This window comes from Bos grunniens, chromosome 15, assembly GCF_055505025.1.
Source record: "Bos grunniens cultivar Pamir isolate PY7600 chromosome 15, Bosgru_T2T1.0, whole genome shotgun sequence".
In the NCBI taxonomy this organism is placed as follows: domain Eukaryota; kingdom Metazoa; phylum Chordata; class Mammalia; order Artiodactyla; family Bovidae; genus Bos; species Bos grunniens.
The window spans coordinates 29,163,267-29,178,081 of NC_141179.1; positions in this window are offsets into that span (position 1 = coordinate 29,163,267).

Below are 14,815 nucleotides of genomic sequence, written 5' to 3' on the forward strand. Positions count from 1 at the left end.
AAAACCAGCTTGAACATCTGGAAGTTCATGGTTCACATACTGTTGAAGCCTGGCCTGGAGAATTTTGAGCATTACTTTGCTAGTGTGTGAGATGAATGCAATTGCTCAATGAATATTAGCAGTTTTGAGTTGTTGACCTAAGAGGGAGAAGGGTCATGAGGAAGATGTGGCAATATGGACTTTGTCATCAAAGCAGATCCTCAGAGGAGCTGAGTTACTCACTTATGCTTTAGTATGTGATGACCAGAGTTGGTGTCATCACAACTCTGGTGGGGAGGAAAACTAAATGGAGAAGGGAAAAGAATTGAGTCCAGAACTCAAGAATATATGTGTAATAAATATATTCTCAAGAAAATATGTGTAATAAACAGAGGAGCCAGAAAAAAAAATTTCATATATGGTTGTACAGGGAGCATCTCCTGGGAGCAATGGATGGGCAAGCATCTCGTGGAAACTCTCTTGTTAATTTATAACTGTGGACACAAGTCATGACCACTTATGAGAATTTCATAAATATCAGAGAATCTATTAATATTTACTTCAGCTTTCTGAAATTAGGCTTAAAATTTCTACAGTTGGTCACAAGGGGCTCAGTGGTAAAGAATTCGCCTGCAATTCAGGAGACTAGGGTTGGATGATCCCTGGACTGGGAAGATCCCCTGGAGGAGGGCATGGCAACCCATTCCAGTAGTCTTGCCTAGAGAATCCCATGGACAGAGGAGCCTGGAGGGCTACAGTCCATTGGGTTGCAAAAAGACACAACAGAAGCGACTTAGTACACACACACACGACATTAAATATAAGTCACCTATTTGGGGCTTCATACCATGCATCAAGGGCTTCTCTGGTGGCTCAGAGGTAAAGAATCCACCTGCCAATGCAGGAGATCCCCTGGAGAAGGAAATGGCGACCCACTCAAATATTCTTGCCTGAAAAATCCCATGGACACAGGAGCCTGGTGGGCTATAGTCCACAGGGTCTCAAGAGAGTCAGACACAACTGGGAGACTAAATAATAACAACCGTGCATCAAAGTGTGGATAGAAAGTGACGTGAAAGTTGCTCAGTCGTGTCTGACTCTTTGTGACCCCATGGACTACACAGTCCATGGAATTCTCCAGGCCAGAATACTGGAGTGGGTAGCCTTTCCCTTCTCCAAGAGATCTTTCCAACCCAGGGATCAAACCCAGGTCTCCTACATTGCAGGCGGATTCTTTACCAGCTGAGCCACCAGGGAAGCCCAAAGAGTTGATAAATGGTATATATTTCTGAACACTTATTACTTAATCAAAGAATTTTTAGGTGTTAAAAAATGTATTTACCAAATTTGTGGGGGTTTTGTTTTGTTTTGTTTTTGGTGGTCCTGTGTGGCATTCAGGATCCCAGTTCCCTCACCAGAAACAAACTGCGCCCCCTGTAGGGGAAGCCCTGGACCACCAGGGAAGTCCCAAACCAAAGTTTTAAGAAGTGTAAAAAAAAAAAATCTCACCGTATGCAGTAACTCTAAAAAGCTTCAGGAAAAAATGCTCATTTTTCTCTCACACAGCCTGAGAATTTTACACTTGGATTATTTTGGTGTCCTGGGAAGAGGGGCTGGGGGAGGAGATAAGGGTAAGTTAGTACAGGCAGAAAGGAGGGGCTACCGGCCACCAGAGAAACCAGCAGGACTTCCCAGTATCAGTCACCCAGCCACTGGCTTGTGAAAAAGAGTTTGGAAGAAGGTGAGAAGGGCAACAACTCACTCGTTATTTTGTCCCCAAAGGTCAGATGGCCACAGAATGAATCTGGGGGTGAGGTGTGAACTTGCCTTTATCTAAGTCCTCTTCTCTGACTTTCATTTTCCTATAAATTATATTCAGCTGCACCCTTGAACTGTAGCGCTTCCCTCTTCTCTGTCCCCCTCCCACGCACCCATCCGCTGGGCACATGTGCGTGCTTTCTGTACACCATGCCCAGCTGGCGTCCAGTTATCATTTCCTGTACTTGCCATTAATTCTGTGAAAGAGGAAAGGCCTTATTTCCAATATGTCCTGGGGAAAGTGCTAGAAGAGAATCGGGCACAGATAAATCGAGCTTCACATAAGGACTCCAGGATTTCACGGGATGGCAAGATCTTCTGGAGCCAAAAGTGGTGGGGCATACAGGTTGGGGTTGTGACCTGGGCAAGATATGCTTGGCCTGGCATTGACCAGGAAGGAGACCCAACCCATAGGAAAATTACCAGCAGTACTAATACCCTTGTTGTTTAGTTGCAGTCATGTCTGACTGTTTGTTCCCCATGGATTGTAGCCCGCCAGGCTTCTCTGTCCATGAGATTTTCCAGGCAAGAATACTAGAGTGGGTTACCATTTCCTTCTCCAGCGGATCTTCCCAATCCAGGGATCAAACCCATGTCTCCTTCCTAACAGGCAGATTACCACTGAGCCACCAGGGAAGCCCTGCATATGTATTATATCTTAGGATTTACAAAACACTTTACACCTAAGCTGGTCCTTCTGATAAGTTGTTTATTAAAGTAAGCATGTACTGAAAGTACATGTTCCTGATCAGGCCAGTGTCTGACTAATTTTTGTATCCCACATTATCTAGTTAAGTGTACTTAACAATTGTTTGCTTACGATAAACCTCTTGACAACTCTAATAGGATGCAAGAAGAGGTATCGTCTTTATTTTATAGCTAAGAAACCTGAGACCTGGGGAATTTGTGATCTGTCCAAAGTCACAGATGGCAACTGACAACCGGGGGCTGGAACCCCAGTCTTAGGTCTTCCACCCGGCACTCCAGCTGCCACTGGAGGTACAGCAGAATGGAAACCTTTAAACTCTTGAAACTGAAAAATTATAATTCAAAGGGTTACAAGCAATTTCTACATCAGAGAGTAGTACTTAGGATTTGTCTTTAGGTGGGAACCTCCCTCTGTCTTGGGCGAACCTTCTTACTCATGTCAATAGAAAGTAAGCACATGCCCATTATTTTGGGCAAGGCCCTGGACCTCAGTGGTGGACCCCAGGTAGGTGCCTCAGACCAAGGTCTAGAGGTTTTGTTCCACAATGTCAACTGAGCATCTCCTTAGCAGATCTCCTGGAGAAGTAAGAGAAATGTTTCCCCCAGTCTGAATTTAGGCTGTCACATCCCACACCTGAAAATCACTGTTCTTTGTCCTGGTCTTTCTCATAGAAGACCAGGAACCCAGATACATGCAGGAGGAGCAGGCAGACCTGGTCTCTTCCCCTCCATGGAGGAATGGCTGTGCAAGCCCTGGATTGGGCTTGACATGCCAATGTCTGGGCCACACAGCAGCTGTTCCACCTGCCCTGTTATCTAACACCAAGGCAGACTTAAGGAAACTTGCCAGAAACTAGCCATTTTGTGGGCCAATGGAGCCAGGCTATACCTTGGAGGCAGGACTAGGAATTTCCCTTGAAGGATACTGAGGTGCTTCCTGTGAATCATCTTCAAGCAAAAAAGAAGAAGTGGGCTTTGAGCAGCAAAAAGGAGTCCTCTCCTCTCTCTGGGGGCAAGAAGGTTGTTCAGAAAGGCCTGGAAATTTCCATGGGAAAGCTAGGTGATGGGAAGCTAACTGATTTCTTCTGCCACAATGACTGCCGGAAGCCTAAGGAAAGTTGGTGGGAGCTCTGAGTGGCTAAGTCTAGAATTAGTTGAAAATTATTTCTTTGGTACTTCTGCTATTTGCAAGCCTCCAACAGAAAGTCAAAATGTAATAGACCCTGTGTCCACCCTTGAAGTGAGCAGCTAGCTGCAGCCCAGAGACCCTAGGAGGTGAGGTATGAGGCTGCCAGGACAGCCCTGGGCATGGGAGTCTTCTCGGAGCACCCCACAAGTCCTCTGGGGATGGAAACCCAAGAGCAGATGAATTTCCACCATTTATAGGATGGAAGTTCAGACTGCTGCTAAGTTTAGAATTAAAGGGAAATAAAATCCCTAAAAACTGGAGAAATCAAAGTCATCAAGACTCCAGAAGGAAAACACATCTGTTTCTTGAAATGAAGGCGATATTTTTGTCAATGTTCTCAACATCTCAAATCCAGGTTCATGAGAGTAATGCCAATAAACTAGGTCCTCACCCTTCCTGATAAGATGGTTGGAAGTGGGGAGGAGTCCAAGTATGGTCAAAGGCCCCACTCTTACTGGGGTGGGCGGGGCTCAGAATGAATACAGTCAGGAGAAAGGACAAGTGAATGAGGACAATGAGAAAGGGCACTGGCTCCCTCTAGCCAATATGAGGCCTTTCTGCTGAACATTTCTACTAGCCATTTATTTGGGAAGCCTTTCTCAGTTGTCAGAACACTTCTGCATCTGGCTTGACAAGAGCCCAGGAAGGTTACAGTTCTTCCAACCTTGTCATCAGCTAATAGAGGTAAAGAGACTGGTCCAAGGGCATACACCTGGCAGTGTCCACTTAAGTGAGAATAAGGTATCTGTTTCTGAGGCCCACAGGTTCCTCCCAGCAGCCTTGTGAGTCTTGACCACTGATCTAGAATGATATCCCCAGGGTAGACTGCAGACTTGACACAGCTCTTGGCCCCAGCTCTGCTGATTCAAGGGAATTAGCAGGGGAGGTCCCTAACCTGGGATACCAGTATTTCTTCCTCTTGTCTCTTTGTCAACAGGCACAAGACATGAGACTCACATGGTCTTCATAGTTCCACAAGCTTAGTTGGTGGGGCATGTCAGGCAAAGAGCTGAACTTCAATCAGGAGACCAGGGTTTTGACTCTGCCACTAACAAGCTGAGTCACCTTAGTTCGTTATCTCTGGGCTCTGGGTTTCCTCTTCTAATTAAAATGCAAATCTGGCATGTATCTCTCCTGCCCAAAACCCTTTCAGTTCAGTTGAGTCACTCAGTCAGGTCCTACTCTTTGCAACCCCATGAATCGCAGCATGCCAGGCCTCCCTGTCCATCACCAACTCCCGGAGTTCACTCAAACGCATGTCCATCGAGTTGGTGATGCCATCCAGCCATCTCATCCTCTGTCATCCCCTTTTCCTCCTGTGCCCAATCCCTCCCAACATCAGAGTCTTTTCCAATGAGTCAACTCTTCACATGAGGTGGCCAAAGTACTGGAGTTTCAGCTTTAGCTTCATTCCTTCCAAAGAAATCCCAGGGCTGATCTTCTTTAGAATGGACTGGTTGGATCTCTTTTCAGTCCAAGGGACTCTCAAGAGTCTTCTCCAACACCACAGTTCAAAAGCATCAATTCTTCGGCGCTCAGCTTTCTTCACAGTCCAACTCTCACATCCATACATGACCACTGGAAAAACCATAGCCTTGACTAGATGGACCTTTGTTGGCAAAGTAATGTCTCTGCTTTTGAATATGCTATCTAGGTTGGTCATAACTTTCCTTCCAAGGAGTAAGTGTCTTTTAATTTCATGGCTGTAGTCACCATCTGCAGTGATTTTGGAGCCCCCAAAAATAAAGTCCGACACTGTTTCCACTGTTTCCCTATCTATTTCCCATGAAGTGATGGGACCAGATGCCATAATCTTTGTTTTCTGAATGTTGAGCTTTAAGCCAACCTTTTCACTCTCCTCTTTCACTTTCATCAACAGGCTTTTTAGTTCCTCTTCACTTTCTGCCATAAGGGTGGTGTCATCTGCATATCTGAGGTTAATGATATTTCTCCCGGCAATCTTGATTCCAGCTTGTGCTTCTTCCAGCCCAGTATTTCTCATGATGTACTCTGCATAGAAGTTAAATAAACAGGGTGACAGTATACAGCCTTGACAGACTCCTTTTCCTATTTGGAACCAGTCTGTTGTTCCATGTCCAGTTCTAACTGTTGCTTCCTGACCTGCATATAGCTTTCTCAAGAGGCAGGTCAGGTGGTCTGTTATTCCCATCTCTTTCAGAATTTTCCACAGTTTATTGTGATCCACACAGTCAAAGGCTTTGGCATAGTTGATAAAGCAGAAAGAGATGTTTTTCTGGAACTCTCTTGCTTTTTCGATGATCCAGCGGATGTTAGCAATTTTATCTCTGGTTCCTCTGCCTTTTCTAAAACCAGCTGGAACATCAGGAAGTTCACGGTTCACGTATTGCTGAAGCCTGGCTTGGAGAATTTTGAGCATGACTTTCCTAGCGTGTGAGATGAATGCAATTGTGCGGTAGTTTGAGCATTCCTTGGCATTGCCTTTCTTTAGGATTGGAATGAAAACTAACCTTTTCCAGTCCTGTGGCCACTGCTGAGTTTTCCAAATTTGCTGGCATATTGAGTGGAGCACTTTCACAGCATTGTCTTTCAGGATTTGAAATAGCTCAACTGGAATTCCATCACCTCCACTAGCTTTGTTTGTAGTGATGCTTTCTAAGGCCCACTTGACTTCACATTCCAGGATGTCTGGCTCTAGGTGAGTGATCATACCATCGTGATTATCTTGGTCATGAAGATCTTTTTTGTATAGTTCTTCTGTGTATTCTTGCCACCTCTTCTTAATATCTTCTGCTTCTGTTAGGTCCATACCATTTCTGTCCTTTATCGAGCCCATCTTTGCATGAAATATTCCCTTGGTATCTCTAATTTTCTCGAAGAGATCTCTGCCGCTGCTGCTGCCAAGTCGCTTCAGTCGTATCCGACTCTGTGCGACCCCATAGACAGCAGCCCAACAGGCTCCCCTGTCCCTGGGATTCTCCAGGCACGAACACTGGAGTGGGTTACCATCTTTCCCATTTTGTTGTTTTCCTCTATTTCTTTGCATTGATCGTGAGGAAGGCTTTCTTATCTCTTCTTGCTATTCTTTGGAACTCTGCATTCAAATGCTTATATCTTTCCTTTTTTCTTTTGCTTTTCACTTCTCTTCTTTTCACAGCTATTTGTAAGGCCTCCCCAGACAGCCATTTTGCTTTTTGCATTTCTTTTCCATGGGGATGGTCTTGATCCCTGTCTCCTGTACAATGTCACGAACCTCTGTCCATAGTTCATCAGGGACTCTATCTATCAAATCTAGTCCCTTAAATCTATTTCTCACTTCCACTGTATAATTGTAAGGGATTTGATTTAGGTCATACCTGAATGGTCTAGTGGTTTTCCCTACTTTCTTCAATTTAAGTCTGAATCTGGCAATAAGGAACTCATGATCTGAGCCACAGTCAGCTTCCGGTCTTGTTTTTGCTGATTGTATAGAGCTTCTCCATCTTTGGCTGCAAAGAATATAATCAATCTGATTTTGGTATTGACCATCTGGTGATGTCCATGTGTAGAGTCTTCTCTTGTGTCGTTTAAGGAGGACTATCACCCATCCAACTAAAATTCAAGCAACTCCCCATTCAGGTCTGAGCCACCATCTGAACAGAAGAGAGAAGGACAATCAAAAGGGGGTTCTGTCCCTTCTTATCTGTTCTATTCTCAGCCAGAAGAGTTGAGCAGACGGTGAAGGAATATACCCGTTAATTAGGTTTTGTAACCAACAGCAAGAAGGCTTCTCCCGGGGCTGGGCTGGCCCTTGGTGGTCCCTTCCCCCTCACATCTGTCATTCTACTTGACCCAAGGACTACCAAGTATCCCCAGGCAGCTTCCTTTTCTTTGATTTATTCTCAGGGTTGGTTCTTTTGAGATCTCTCTCCCTGTTATGTGTAGCTCTGACACAGTGATCTTCCCTAATCACCAGCCCAGGGACAGAAAGTGGGAGTTGTGTCTGTTACCACACTCAAGCTGGACTTACTACTGCTCAGATGCCCACCCTGCTGAAACAGTTCACCTCTGGTTGGAACCTGCACCCTTGTTTTAGGACTCGAACCCACATGGCCAGGACACAACCCCGGCCAAAACCCCATGGTCTTCCAACTGAGGTCACACATCTGGTTTCAGGACTTAAAGAAGCTTAGGTTCTTGATGTCTTGTCTCAGAAAGAATTCATTGAGAGACAAAGTGACAGGATTTAGAGAGAAACACACTCCACAGACAAGTGTGGGCCCTCTCAGAAGGTGAGAGTGGCCTCAACACATGGTACGGTTAGCTTTTATAGGCTGGGTAATTTCATAGGCTAATGATGGGAAGATTACTCCAACTATTTTGGGGAAGGGGCGGAGATGTCCAGGAATTGGGCCACCGCCTACTTTTTGGTCTTTGATGGTCAGCCTTGGAACTGTCCTGGCACCTGTCCTGGCACCTGTGGGTATGTCATTTTGCTTGCTGTCGTGTTATTGTGCAGTCGCTCCATCATGCCCAACTCTCTGAGACCCCAGGAGCACGCCAGGCCTCACTATCCTTCACTATCTTCCAGAGCTTATACTCAAAGTTATTTCCATTCAGTCTGTGATGCCATTCAACCATCTCATCCTCTGTCATCCCCTTTTCCTCCTGCCCTCAATCTTTCCCAGAATAAGGGTCTTTTCTAATGAGTTGGCTCTTTCCATCAGGTGGCCAAAGTATTAGAGCTTCAGCTTCAGCATCAGTCCTCCCAATGAATACTCAGGACTGATTTCCTTTAGGATGGACTGGTTGGACCACCTTGCAGTCCAAGAGACTCTCAAGAGTCTTCTCCAACCCCACAGTTCAAAAGCATCAGTTCTTTGATGGTCGGCCTTCTTTATGGTCTGACTTTCATATCCATACATGACTACTGGAAAAACCATAGCTTTGACTAGGCGGACATTTGTTGGCAAAGTAATGTCTCTGCTTTTTAATATGCTGTCTAGGTTGGTCATAGTTTTTCTAACAAGGAGCTGCTGCTGCTGCTAAGTCACTTCAGTCATGTCCGACTCTGTGCAACCCCACAGACGGCAGCCCACCAGGCTCCCCCATCCCTGGGATTCTCCAGGCAAGAACACTGGAGTGGGTTGCCATTTCCTTCTCCAATGCATGAAAGTGAAAAGTGAGAGTGAAGTCGCTCAGTTGTGTCCGACTCTTAGCAACCCCATGGACTGCAGCCCACCAGGCTCCCCCGTCCATGGGATTTTCCAGGCAAGAGTACTGGAGTGGGGTGCCATTGCCTTCTCCATAACAAGGAGCAAACATCTTTTAATTTCATGGTTGCAGTCACCAACTGCAGTGATTTTGGAGCCCAAGAAAATAAAGTCTCTCACTGTTTTCAGTGTTTCCCCCCATCTATTTACCATGAAGTGATGGGACCTGATACCATGATCTTAGTTTTCTGAATGTTGAGTTTTAAGGCAACTTTTTCACTCTGCTCTTTCATTTTCATAAAAAGGCTCTTTAGTTCCTCTTTGCTTTCTGCCATAAGGGTGGTGTCATCTGCATATCTGAGGTTATTGCTATTTCTCTCAGCAATCTTGATTCCAGCTTGTGTTTCATCCAGCCTGGCATTTTGCGTGATGTACTCTGCATATAAGTTAAACAAGCAGGATGACAATACACAGCCTTGACATACTCCTTTCCCAGTTTGGAACCAGTCTGTTGTTCCATATCTGGTTCTAACTGTTGCTTCTTGACCTGCATACAGATTTCTCAGGAGGCAGGTCAGGTGGTCTGGTATTCCTATCTCTTTAAGAATTTTCCACAGTTTGTCGTGATCCACACAGTCAAAGGCTTTAGAATAGTCAACGAAGCAGAAGTAAATGTTTTTGTGGAATTCTCATGTTTTTTCTATGGTCCAACAGATGTTGGCAATTTGATCTCTGGCTCCTCTGCCTTTTCTAAACCCAGCTTGAACATCTGGAAGTTCTCAGTTCACATACTGTTGAAGCTTTGCTAGCATGTAAAACGGGTACAATTGTACAGCACCTTGAGCATTCTTTGGCATTGCCTTTCTTTGGGATTGGAATGAAAACTGACCTTTTCCAGTCCTGTAGCCACTGCTGAGTTTTCCAAATTTGCTGGCATATTGAGTGCACCACATTCACAGCATCATCTTTTAGGATTTGACATAACTCAACTGGAATTCCATCACCTCTGCTAGTTTTGTTCATAGTCATGCTTCCTAAGGCCCACTTGACTTCGCACTCCAAGATGTCTGGCTTGAGGTGAGTGATCACACCATCATGGTTATCTGGGTCATGAAGATCTTTTTTGTATAGTTCTTCTGTGTATTCTTGCCACCTCTTCTTAATATCTTCTGCTTCTGTTAGGTCTATACCATTTCTGTCCTTTATTGTGCCCATTTTGCATGAAAAGTTCCCTTGGTATCTCTAATTTTCTTGAAGAGATCTCTAGTCCCTCCCATTCCATTGTTTTCCTCTATTTCTTTGCATTGATCACTGAGGAAGGCTTTCTTATCTCTCCTTGCTATTCTTTGGAACTCTGCATTCAGACGGGTATATCTTTCCTTTCCTCCTTTGCCTTTTGCTTCTCTTCTTTCCACAGCAATTTGTAAGGCCTCCTCAGACAACCATTTCACCTTTTTGCATTTGTTTTTCTTGGAGATGGTTTTGATCACCGCCTCCTGTACAGTGTTACGAACCTCCGTCCATAGTACTTCAGGCAGTCTGTCTGTCAGATCTAATCCCTTGAATGTATTTGTCACTTCCACTGTATAATCATAAGGGATTTGATTTAGGTTGTACCTGAATGGTCTAGTGGTTTTACCTACTTTCTTCAATTTAAGTCTGAATTTGGCAATAAGGAGTTCATGATCTGAGACACAGTCAGCTCCCAGTCTTGTTTCTGCTGACTGTATAGAGCTTCTCCATCTTTGGCTGCAAAGAATATAATCAATCTGATTTCGGTGTTGACCATCTGGTGATGTCCATGTGTAGAGTCTTCTCTTGTGTTGTTGGCAGAGTTTTCTCTTGTTGGTTTGCTATGACCAGTGCATTCTCTTGGCAAAACTGCGTTAGCCTTTGCCCTGCTTCATTTTGTACTCCAAGCCAAATTTGCCTGTTATTCCAGGTATCTCTTGACTTCCTCCTTTTGCATTCCAGTCCCCTATAATTAAAAGGACATATTTTTGGGGGTGTTAGTTCTAGAAGGTCTTGTAGGTCTTCATAGAACCGTTCAACTTCAGCTTCTTCAGCATTAATGCTCAGGGCATAGACTTGGATTACTGTGATATTGAATAGTTTGCCTTGGAAATGAACAGAGACCATTCTGTTGTTTTTGAGATTGCACCCATGTACCGCATTTTGGACTCTTTTGTTGACTATGAGGGCTACTCCATTTCTTCTAAGGGATTCTTGCCCACAGTAGTAGATATAATGGTCATCTGAGTTAAATTCATCCATGCCAGTCCATTTTAGTTCACTGATTCCTAAAATGTTGATGGTCATTCTTGCCATCTCTTGTTTGACCACTTCCAATTTACCTTGACTTATGAACCTAACATGCCAGGTTCGTATGCAATACTGACTCTTAGAGGGCACAACAAAACCTTGTGCACACAAGGACCTAGGAGAAAGGAGCAGTGACCCCACAAAATCCTGACCCAGACTTTCCTGTGAGTGTGCTGGAGTCAGGCCAATCTACAGGGAGGGAACACAGCCCCACCCACCAGCAGAAAATTGGATTAAAGACTTATTGAGCATGGCCTTGCTTGCCAGAGCAAGACCCAGTTTCCCCCACAGCCAGTCCCTCCCACCAGGAAGCTTCCACAAGCCTCTTATCCTCATCCATCAGAGGGCAGACAGAATGAAACCACAATCACAGAAAACTAACCAAACTGATCACATGGATCGCAGCCTGGTCTAACTCAAGGAAACTATGAGCCATGCCATGTAGGGCCACCCAAGATGGATGGGTCATGATGCAGAGTTCTGACAAAACGTGGTCCGCCAGAGAAGGGAATGGCAAACGCCTTCAGTATTCTTACCTTGAGAACCCCATGAAAGTTATGCTGATGTGTTACAATGAGTATATAATGAAGCACAAGGTCTAGTGGAAGTCAGCTTGCCCGCCATCTTGTACTCTTTGGTTCTAGTCTGTTTATGTCGTGTCCTTGGGCTATGTCATTCTTCCAAAGGTTGTGCCCTACCCCCTTCCCTCCTGTTTCACTGCCCTGCAGCGGTGCCCATGAAGAAGCACCAACTGGAAGATCAAGATGAAGCAGAGTAAAAATGAGACAACAGAACCATCCAGAGACCAAAACTTGTCCTAAAATTTTCCCTGTGTGACTATGGGGGCAAGGTCTCTACCCAGCTCTGCCCACATGTTCTCTGGGGCTCCTCACATTCCCTCTCCCCATCACACTTGGCCCTGAGCTCTTCTTCCTCCCTCACACTCGCCCTCTCTTCTCTCTCTCTCTCAACTCACTAGACACTTGTCTTTTCCAAGAACTCTTCCAAAATTAGGAAGGGCATTGTTTATATAGTGGTGAAAGCATAACCGCTGAAGTCAAACAGACCTGGGCTGTAATCTTAGCTCTGCCACTCGCTGGCTTAGTGATGCAGACAAGGGATGCATCCTTCCCCACCTGTAAAACATTAATAATTATGTCAACCTGGCAGGGTAGTAATCAGGATCAAATGAGACAATATTTGAGCCTCAATCAGGGTAGTTAACGTTAGCTGCTATAACAAAAATTCCAAAACCTGTGGCTAGATACAGTAAGAGGTCACTACTCACTCAAGTCACAGGCTGAGGTAGATTGGGTGTCTTTCCTGTATAGCTCCTCTCCAAGAGGTGAGGTGATTCAAGGACCCCAGTTCCTTCCATTCTCTTGAAGTCCTCCAATCAGCCCCCTCCACTGGCTGACAGAATAGCAAAGACAGAGTTAAGAGGCCAGGCCAGGAAATAGCTCCCATCAATTCGACTCTACATTGGTTAAAACCCAGTTACATGTTCCACCTAATTGCAAGGCAAGCTAGGAGATTTAGTTGTCATGTGTATCCAGGAAGAGGAAATGGGATTGCTAACCATCTAGCCAGTCTCTGATACAATATATTAAGTATTTAGCAGAAGGACTGATACACAGTAAGACCTCCGTACATAAAAGATACTATTATAATTACTTTCTATTGGTACTGATATGAATACCAGAAATCACTGAACCTTAGCTGGACTGTTCACAACATTGAGATTGAAAACTGAATACAAACCAGAATAAACACTGAATTTCTTAAAAGAAAACTATATTGCAATCATACATCTGGCACAATTCCTGTTCTAGGTGCTTTCTTTGAGGCACCAGGATACACTGGAATAGTCTAAACATTTAACTGCTGACTCTGCCCCAAACAAAACATTAAACTATGTCAGTCATGGTGGTTTCCTCTTTTTGAATTAGGAATGCTAATTTACTCACTTTACAGGATGCTTTTTTAAAATGCCACATTCCCTCTTATCTAAGCAAATACTTCCCTCTGTCTGATAACTCTCCCTGTCTCTTCTTCACCCAGCCACCTTCTACTGATTCCTCGGGTCTCAGCATAGATGTCACCTCCTCCAGGAAGCCTTCCTTATCCTCAACCACAGTCGTGGTAGAATGTCTGTTTCCTGTGTCCCCACGTGAGTCTGTACTTCCCTTCCCAGAACACTTACCACAGCATTTTAAAAATCTCTGTTTACTTTCTGTCTCTAGCTGAGTGTTCATTTCTTGGGGGAAGGGACCTTGTTTTCATCACCATTTTATCCTCAGCCTCAACAATGTGCAGGCACATAATATCCCCAAGCACATAATGATTTGAAGTAAATGTATTTCATAAGAATGTATTAAGAAAAAAAAGAATGAATTAAGAATCCTGATCCTTCTTAAAATGCTGAGGGGAGTATAGACTTGTAAACTTTTACAACCTAACACAAAACTAAAAGTAAAGACAAGTTTAGAAAGACACTGTGTGGCATATGCCTCCTTATAAAGGTCAAAGGGAACTAACAAGTCATTTCAGACAGTAGCCACACCCTTGGGTCATGCCTTGGTACTTGTGAGCAACCAGCCATCTTTCAATCTCTCAGTTGAGCAGCGGAGGGTGCAAAAAATATCCTCATGCGTTAAAAATCCTGGGACTCTTTTCCTCTGTGCTGATGTGAAAGTGTGACAAGAGCTGTCCACTTAAGGTGACCTTGACTGACCATATGTCCTGCTGGGCTTGCATATACCACTCTCCACTATCTATGTGGCTGGTGCATCCCTGACCTTCAATGACCACTATCAAAAAATGATGTCTTTCTAGTCCCAAGATAGACCCTTAGATGCAGGACTGGACTTCCATGCCCGCCCCACCTTCACCCGTCTCTCACACACACACACACACACACACACACACAGAGTCTGAACCAGAGAGGTGAAGCAGACATTTGTCCCCCATACTCTGCTATCTTCTATGCACCTAGAGCAAAGTCTCAGATGAGCCAATTGACAGAGATATGAGTGACTGACGATGTTTACCCAGTTCTCCCAGAGCACTATTCTTCAGTCACCAAGTCGTGCCTGACTCTTTGTGACCCCATGGACTGCAGCATGCTAGGCTTCTCTGTCCTTCACTATCTCCAGGAGTTTGCTGAAATTCATGCCCATTAAGTCAGTTATGCTATCGAACCAGGTTCTTGTCCTCTGCTGCCCCCTTCTCCTTTGGCCTTCAATCTCTCCCAGCATCAGGGTCTTTTCCAATGAATCAGCTCTTCATATCAGGTGGCCAAAATATCGGAGCTTCAGCTTCACCATCAGTCCTTCCAATGAATATTCAGGGTTGATTTCCTTTAGGATTGACTGGTTTGATCTTGCTGTCCAAGGGACTCTCAAGAGTCTTCTCCAGCACCAAAGTTTGAAAGCATCAATTCTTCCATGCTTTGCCTTCGTTATGATCCAACTCTCACATCTGCACATGACTACTGGAAAAACCACAGCTTTGAGTATATAGACCTTTGTTAGCAAAATGATGTATCTGCTTTTTAATACACTGTCTAGTGTATTTAATACACTGTCTAGCTTTCCTTCCAAGGAGCAAGCGTCTTTTTAATTTCATG